We start from the raw sequence: 9,338 nt of genomic DNA on the forward strand, positions 1-9,338 counted from the left end.
GAGACAAATGGAGGGCGAGAGAGATGGCGAGAGAGAGAGGGAGAGAGATGGACATGGAGAGAAGGAAAGAGATAACCTAATGCTTATTAACAGTGTTTCAACCCTTTCTAATGCACTCATAATGATGCTCTGTATTCACACGGGTCTTTAAAATATAGCTTCAAAGTATTCTGATATCATTATTTGACTTGAGTTGTTTGGGAAGTGAAGAATAGCGAGGCCAAATAAGATAGAGAAATGTCATCATCTTTCCCTGTTGTATTCATGGGATACCATAACACTAGCCATAAAACACGGCAATGGGTCTACTTTGACAAGAATGGGTCATAGTAATTAATTAATGTGAAGGTTGAAAGAAACTATTCAAAGTCTATAGCAGGGCTCTCACATTTACACACGTCCTCTAATAAGACATAGTTCAGCTCAGTAGCAGTAACGGTAATGTAATTTGCAGTGAAAATATCCGGTGTTAAATGCTCTGTCGCACAGTTCACAAATCACTGTTCACACACACACACAGTAAATCACCACTGTGTTCCTCAGAGTCCAGCAGTACTCGGCTAACAGCTTCGTTATTGATCTCCTTCCCGACCCCCATCAGACTCCACACAAACTGTTTAGCCCTGAAAAAGCATGGGAGATTTTTTTACAGAGATCCCATAACTGTTGAAGAAAGGTCCCATATCTGTTTGTGCTCTGTCAAGCCTGTTTGGCATGACAACTCTATTAGGAGTTGACAAGAGAACAGAAACAGACTGGCACTCAGGCAATAAATGTTGTGATTTAATTCATAATGTTTATTTTAATTGGAGTGTTGAGCTCCAGATGTTAGGCTCCTTTCCTATGTATCCTCTGATTGTACAGTAGAGATATACTTGACCCAAACTTACAATACAAAGCTGAGACTCAGAGAATGAAAATTACCACTCTGTCAGTCATTTCTGTCTCTCTTTATTTGGGAAACAGAATGAGAAATAGCCTGCTCTTCAATGTCAAGTTGTATGTAGAGTTACAGTAACTTTGTTAAGTTAATAGGACTTAAACTCAGTAGCATCCATAGAATTACATACAGTTAACCTCACCAGACAGGTCCCTGCGTTATAATATATCTCTATGGTAACATCACAGACAGGAAGAGGTAAGCACAAGGGTCATGCAGGATCAAACACCTTGAATACATTTATCACATCATTGCCTGTCAATCATTAGGAGAATGGTACACTCATCATGGCACTTGTTATTGAAGTATGGTTGCAATGAGATTACTCTCTTTCTGTGATTTTCTCTGCCATCTATAGGAAGGGTTCACTCTTATGTCTGCAGATCGATGGTAATGGATATATTTTATCGCTAACACACCCTGATTCTGCTGCCATGGCAACTTATCCTGGCTTGCAACCATGGCTACAGTGTATTTAACATATCCTAGCTTTGCTACAGTATGTTGCTTTGGATAGTCGTTCAAATATAATGGTAATTCTAATTCTCTTCCTCTTCTGCTTCTGCTTTAAACACACAGTACTGTGCTGCCCATGAAAAAACACACTGTATACTGGATAACGCAGTACTGTGCTGCCCATGAAAAACACACTGTATACTGGATAACGCAGTACTGTGCTGCCCATGAAAAACACACTGTATACTAGATAACGCAGTACTGTGCTGCCCATGAAAAACACACTGTATACTGGACAACGCAGTACTGTGCTGCCCATGAAAAACACACTGTATACTGGATAACACAGTACTGTGCGCCCATGAAAAACACACTGTATACTGATAACGCAGTACTGTGTGCCCATGAAAAACACACTGTATACTGGATAACACAGTACTGTGCTGCCCATGAAAAACACACTGTATACTGGATAACGCAGTACTGTGCTGCCCATGAAAAACACACTGTATACTGGATAACGCAGTACTGTGCTGCCCATGAAAAACACACTGTATACTGGATAACGCAGTACTGTGCTGCCCATGAAAAACACACTGTATACTGGATAACACAGTACTGTGCTGCCCATGAAAAACACACTGTATACTGGATAACGCAGTACTGTGCTGCCCATGAAAAACACACTGTATGCTGGATAACGCAGTACTGTGCTGCCCATGAAAAACACACTGTATACTGGATAACACAGTACTGTGCTGCCCATGAAAAAAACACACTGTATACTGGATAACGCAGTACTGTGCTGCCCATGAAAAACACACTGTATGCTGGATAACGCAGTACTGTGCTGCCCATGAAAAACACACTGTATACTGGACAACGCAGTACTGTGCTGCCCATGAAAAACACACTGTATACTGGATAACGCAGTACTGTGCTGCCCATGAAAAACACACTGTATACTGGACAACGCAGTACTGTGCTGCCCATGAAAAACACACTGTATACTGGATAACGCAGTACTGTGCTGCCCATGAAAAACACACTGTATACTGGATAACGCAGTACTGTGCTGCCCATGAAAAACACACTGTATACTGGATGTGCAACTTCAACTCCACCCCGCCTGTCCCCAGCCCTTCACTCCCTCTCTTAGTTTTTCTCATGACTCACTGTGTTGATGGAGATGAACTGTGGTTCTGATTAGTGTTGTGGCTTTGCCAATTTGTGCTGTTAAAGATCTTGTGCAAAAAATGCATATCTGGCACACTATCTTCTATTGCAAAAGTGGATAACAGTAATAAAATTCGATGTGAAACATGATTTCTCAGTCTATTGCTTTTTCGAGGTGGAATAAGTTTGAAAATTGTGTTTTAGAACGTTGCCTTCTCATCACAGGCAGAACAGGCAACGCAAAAAAATTTTTTTTTGTATATGTCACATATTTCTTATTTTCTGTAAACGGGACTACATTAAGACATTAACAAACGTGCACATAATAACATAATTTAACAAATGACTGAGTATCAGACAAAATATATTTTTTAAAGGCATTATCTAAAAATATATATTTATACTGATAAGAAAAAGTATACTATTCTACTCTATAAAGTTAATGGTATGTTTATAAAACAAAAACTCAAGGATCCTCTTCACATCTAGCCTCCCTCACGTAAAGCATTGGGGGGAATATCAAAATACATTTAAAAAAGTTGTTTTATTGTCACATACAATACACCGGATAGGTGCGGTGAATTTAGGATTAAGTGCCTTGCTCAAGGCTGGTGACCAGCCTTCACTGGGTTTTGGAAACTGGTGACCAGCCTTCACTGGGTTTTGGAAACTGGTGACCAGCCTTCACTGGGTTTTGGAAACTGGTGACCAGCCTTCACTGGGTTTTGGAAACTGGTGACCAGCCTTCACTGTGTTTTGAACACTGGTGACCAGCCTTCACTGGGTTTTGGAAACTGGTGACCAGCCTTCACTGGGTTTTGGAAACTGGTGACCAGCCTTCACTGGGTTTTGGAAACTGGTGACCAGCCTTCACTGGGTTTTGGAAACTGGTGACCAGCCTTCACTGGGTTTTGAACACTGGTGACCTGCCTTCACTGGGTTTTGGAAACTGGTGACCAGCCTTCACTGGGTTTTGGAAACTGGTGACCAGCCTTCACTGGGTTTTGAACACTGGTGACCTGCCTTCACTGGGTTTTGGAAACTGGTGACCAGCCTTCACTGGGTTTTGGAAACTGGTGACCAGCCTTCACTGGGTTTTGGAAACTGGTGACCAGCCTTCACTGGGTTTTGGAAACTGGTGACCAGCCTTCACTGGGTTTTGGACACTGGTGACCAGCCTTCACTGGGCATATACTGGTCACCAGCTTCAAGTCACATTATGCTGGCTTGCAACGTGATGTTTAAGTCTAATTGGAATCCACCCGAGTGGGGATACTCAACAATTTGAACTTTTATTCACCCACAATTCAGAATGATTGCCAGAGTTTGTCAAATAAATAAATGAGCCCACCCAAACCAACTCAACTGGAACAACCATTTCAGTAACGGATGCAATAAGTCCAAGTAACAGACTGGATTCGTTTAGAAAAATGTACGTTATTTACAATGCATTCGGAAAGTATTCAGACCCCTTGACTTTTTCCACATTTTGTTACGTTACAGCCTCATTCTAAAATTGATTAAATTGTTTTTTCCCCCCTCATCAATCTACACACGATACCCCATAATGACAAAGCAAAACCAGTTTTGTAAAAATTGTGCACATTTATTAAATATAAAAAACGTAAATATCACATTTACATAAGTATTCAGACCCTTTACTCACTACTTTGTTGAAGCACCTTTGGCAGCGATTACAGCCTTGAGTCTTCTTGGGTATGACGCTACAAGCTTGGCACATCTGTTTTGGGGGAGTTTCTCCCATTCTTCTCTGCAGATCCTCTCAAGCTCTGTCAGGTTGGATGGGGAGCGTCGCTGCACAGCTATTTTCAAGTCTCTCCAGAGATGTTCGATTGGGTTCAAGTCTGGGCTCTGGCTGGGCCACTCAAAGACATTCAGAGACTTGTCCCAAACCCTCTCCTGCGTTGTCTTGGCTGTGTGCTTAGGGTCATTGTCCTGTTGGAAGATGAAGCTTCGCCCCAGTCTGAGGTCCTGAGCACTCTGGAGCAGGTTTTCATCAAGGATCTCTCTGTACTTTGCTTCGTTCATCTTTCCCTCGATCGTGACTAGTCTCCCAGTCCCTGCCACTGAAAAACATCCTCATAGCATGATGCTGCCAGCACCATGTTTCACCATAGGGATGGTGCCAGGTTTCCTCCAGACGTGACGCTTGGCATTCAGGCCAAAGAGTTCAATCTAGGTTTCATCAGACCAGAGAATCTTGTTTCTCATGGTCTGAGAGTCCTTTAGGTACCTTTTGGCAAACTCCAAGCGGGCTGTCATGTGCCTTTTACTGAGGAGTGGCTTCCGTCTGGCCACTATACCATAAAAACCTGATTGGTGGAGTGCTGCAGAGATGGTTGTCCTTCTGGAAGGTTCTCCCATCTCCACAGAGGAAATCTGGAGCTCTGTCAGAGTGACCATAGAGTTCTTGGTCACCTCCCTGACCAAGGCCCTTCTCCCATGATTGCCCAGTTTGGCCGGGCGGCCAGCTCTAGGAATTATCTTGGTGGTTCAAAACTTCTTCCATTTAAGAATGATGGAGGCCACTGTGTTCTTGGGGACCTTCAATGCTGCAGAAATGTTTTGGTACCCTTCCCCAGATCTGTGCCTCGACACAATCCTCTCGGAGCTCTACGGACAATTCCTTCGACCTCATGACTTGTTTTTTTGCTCTGACATGCCCTGTCAACTGTGGGACCTTATATAGACAGGTGTGTGCCTTTCCAAATTATGTCAAATCAATTGAATTTACCACAGGTGGACTCCAAGTTGTAGAAACATCTCAATACCTGAGCTCAATTTCGAGTCTCATAGAAAAGGGTCTGAATTCTTATGTAAATAAGGTATCTGTTTATTTTTTGTAAAACCTGTTTTCACTTTGTCATTATGGGGTATTGTGTGTAGATTGATGAGGGAAAAATTATTATTTAATCCATTTTGGAATAAGGCTGTAACGTAACAGAATGGGGGAAAGGTAAAGGGGTCTGAATACTTTCCGAATGTACTGTGTCTTTGTGTAGCGCAAAATTAATTAATGTACAAAAAATATATTGAAACAAACAATTCAAAAATATATACCACCCACCATTGTGACCTGTACGCTCTCATTGGCTGGCCCTCACTACATATTCGTAGCCAAACCCACTGGCTCCAGGTCATCTATAAATCCCTGCTAGGCAAATCCCCGCCTTATCTTAGCTCATTGGTCACCATAGCAACACCCACCCGTAGTCTGCGCTCCAGCAGGTATATCTCACTGGTCATCCCCAAAGCCAACACCTCCTTTGGCCGCCATTCCTTCCAGTTCTCTGCTGCCAATGACTGGAACGAACTGCAAAAATCTCTGAAGCTGGAGACTCTTATCTCCCTCACTAACTTTAAGCATCAGTTGTCAGAGCAGCTTACCAATCACTGCACCTGTACACAGCCCATCTGAAATTAGCCCACCCAACTACCTCATCCCCATATTGTTATTTATTTTGCTCTTTTGCACCCCAGTATCTCTATTTGCACATAATCTTCTGCACATCTATCATTCCAGTGTTAATACTACATTTTAATTATTTTGCACTATAGCCTATTTATTGCCTTACCTCCTTAATTTACTACATTCGCACACACTGTATACATATTTTCTGTTGTATTTTTGACTTTATGTTTCGTTTTACCCCATATGTAACTCTGTGTTGTTGTTTTTATCACACTGCTTTGCTTTATCTTGGCCAGGTCGCAGTTGTAAATGAGAACTTGTTCTCAACTGGCTTACCTGGTTAAATAAAGGTGAAATAAAAACAATTTAAAAAATGGAACTGCAATTCATGCTGGGCAATATGATAATGATGGGCGTGGTCAGACCAGCTTGACCAGCATCAGACCAGCAGTCACTAGAATGCCAAGAGTGTGCAAAGCTGTCATCATGGAAAAGGGTGGCTATTTGAAGAATCTCAAATATAAAATATATTTTGATTTGTTTAACACTTTTTTGGTTACTTCATGATTCCATATATGTTATTTCGTAGTTTTGATGTCTTCACTATTGTTGTACAATGTAGAAAAAAAAAAAAAAAAAAAAAAAAAACTTGAATGAGTAGGTGTTCTAAAACTTTTGACCAGTAGTGTAGACCAGTTTGAAATGTATGCTGGTATATGCTGTGTTTTTTAAAGCAGGATCTCCTCCTTCAGTCCAGCACCAGCGGCCTCTCTAGGATTTAAAACTTCAATGAGATAATTTGTCCGCCATCTCAGGGAGTAGAACACAGCAGAGGGGCTACTGTTGCCAGGTGACCATTTCCATGCAGGGACATTTTGTAACCAGGATATGCATGGTGATGTAATACTGAAGGGGAGGAGTCAGAGGGTTCTTCATCTAGCTTGTTTAGAGAGAGGAGGACATGATGGGAGGACAGAGAGAGGAGAAAATGGAGGAGCAGGTTGCAGAAGATAACAGGAAAGATAATAAGGAGATAGATGAAATTAATGAGGGGAGAGATGAAAAATGTAGAGAGGGAGAGAGAGGGGTGAAAGAGAGAGAGGGGGGAGAGAGAGAGGGGGGAAAGGAGAGAGAGAGGGGGGAGAGGGAGAGCGAGAGGGGGGAGAGAGAGAGAGAGGGGGAGAGAGAGGGGGAGAGGGAGAGAGAGGGGGAGAGGGAGAGAGAGGGGGAGAGAGAGAGAGAAGGGGGGAGAGAGAGGGGGGGGAGAGAGAGAGGGGGGGAGAGAGAGAGAGAGGGGGGAGAGAGAGAGAGGGGGGAGAGGGAGAGAGAGAGGGGGAGAGAGAGAGGGGGAGAGGGGGGGAGAGGGAGAGAGAGAAAGAGAGAGAGAGGGGGGAGAGCAGAGCTGGATCAGTTAAAGCAGAGCTGGAGCAAACGATTACTCACCTAGTATCTCTCCAACCTGTATTTAATAACAGATATTTCATTTAGCAGATGCTTTTATCCAAAGCCAGTCATGCATGCATACAGTGAGGGAAAAAAGTATTTGATCCCCTGCTGATTTTGTACGTTTGCCCACTGACAAAGACATGATCAGTCTATAATCTTAATGGTAGGTTTATTTGAACAGTGAGAGACAGAATAACAGCAAAAAAATCCAGAAAAACACATGTCAAAAATGTTATTAATTGATTTGCATTTTAATGAGAGAAATAAGTATTTGACCCCTCTGCAAAACATGACTTAGTACTTGGTGGCAAAACCTTTGTTGGCAATCACAGAGGTCAGACGTTTCTTGTAGTTGGCCACCAGGTTTGCACACATCTCTGGAGGGATTATGTTCCACTCCTCTTTGCAGATCTTCTCCAAGTCATTAAGGTTTCGAGGCTGACGTTTGGCAACTCGAACCTTCAGCTCCCTCCACATATTTTCTATGGGATTAAGGTCTGGAGACTGGCTAGGCCACTCCAGGACCTTAATGTGCTTCTTCTTGAGCCACTCCATAATGTTTCCACCTCCATGTTTGACGGTGGGGATGGTGTTCTTGGGGTCATAGGCAGCATTCCTCTTCCTCCAAACACGGCGAGTTGAGTTGATCCCAAAGAGCTCCATTTTGGTCTCATCTGACCACAACACTTTCACCCAGTTCTCCTCTGAAACATTCAGATGTTCATTGGCAAACTTCAGACGGGCATGTATATGTGCTTTCTTGAGCAGAGGGACCTTGCGGGCGCTGCAGGATTTCAGTCCTTCACGGCGTATTGTGTTACCAATTGTTTTCTTGGTGACTATGGTCCCAGCTGCCTTGAGATCATTGACAAGATCCTCCCGTGTAGTTCTGGGCTGATTCCTCACCATTCTCATGATCATTGCAACTCCACGAGGTGAGCTCTTGCATGGAATCGCAGGCCGAGGGAGATTGACAGTTCTTTTGTGTTTCTTCCATTTGCGAATAATCGCACCAACTGTTGTCACCTTCTCACCAAGCTGCTTGGCGATGGTCTTGTAGCCCATTTCAGCCTTGTGTAGGTCTACAATCTTGTCCCTGACATCCTTGGAGAGCTCTTTGGTCTTGGCCATGGTGGAGAGTTTGGAATCTGATTGATTGATTGTTTTGTGGACAGGTGTTTATACAGGTAACAAACTGAGATTAGGAGCACTCCCTTTAAGAGTGTGCTCCTAATCTCAGCTCGTTACCTGTATAAAAGACACCTGGGAGCCAGAAATCTTTCTGATTGAGAGGGGGTCAAATACTTATTTCCCTCATTAAAATGCAAATCAATTTATAAAATTTTTATAGATTTTTTTTTGTTATTCTGTCTCCCACTGTTCAAATAAACCTACCATTAAAATTATAGACTGATCATTTCTTTGTCAGTGGGCAAACGTACAAAATCAGCAGGGGATCAAATACTTTTTTCCCTCACTGTACAAGGTGTTGGTCATCTTCATATTTGACCTAATACTTATTTATTTAAACTACAGTAGTAGTTAGAGTGTTACTGACTAAATACTTTTTTTCCCCACTGTACATACACACACACATACATATACATATATACATACACATATACACATACACACATGCACACACACATACAAACAGTGGGGGGAAAAAGTATTTAGTCAGCCACCAATTGTGCAAGTTCTCCCACTTAAAAAGATGAGAGAGGCCTGTAATTTTCATCATAGATACACGTCAACTATGACAGATAAATTGAGAAACAAAAATCCAGAAAATCACATTGTATGATTTTTTATGAATTTATTTGCAAATTATGGTGGAAAATAAGTATTTGGTCACCTACAAACAAGCAATATTTCTGGCTCTCACAG

This window comes from Coregonus clupeaformis, chromosome 30 (genome assembly GCF_020615455.1).
Source record: "Coregonus clupeaformis isolate EN_2021a chromosome 30, ASM2061545v1, whole genome shotgun sequence".
Taxonomy (NCBI): domain Eukaryota; kingdom Metazoa; phylum Chordata; class Actinopteri; order Salmoniformes; family Salmonidae; genus Coregonus; species Coregonus clupeaformis.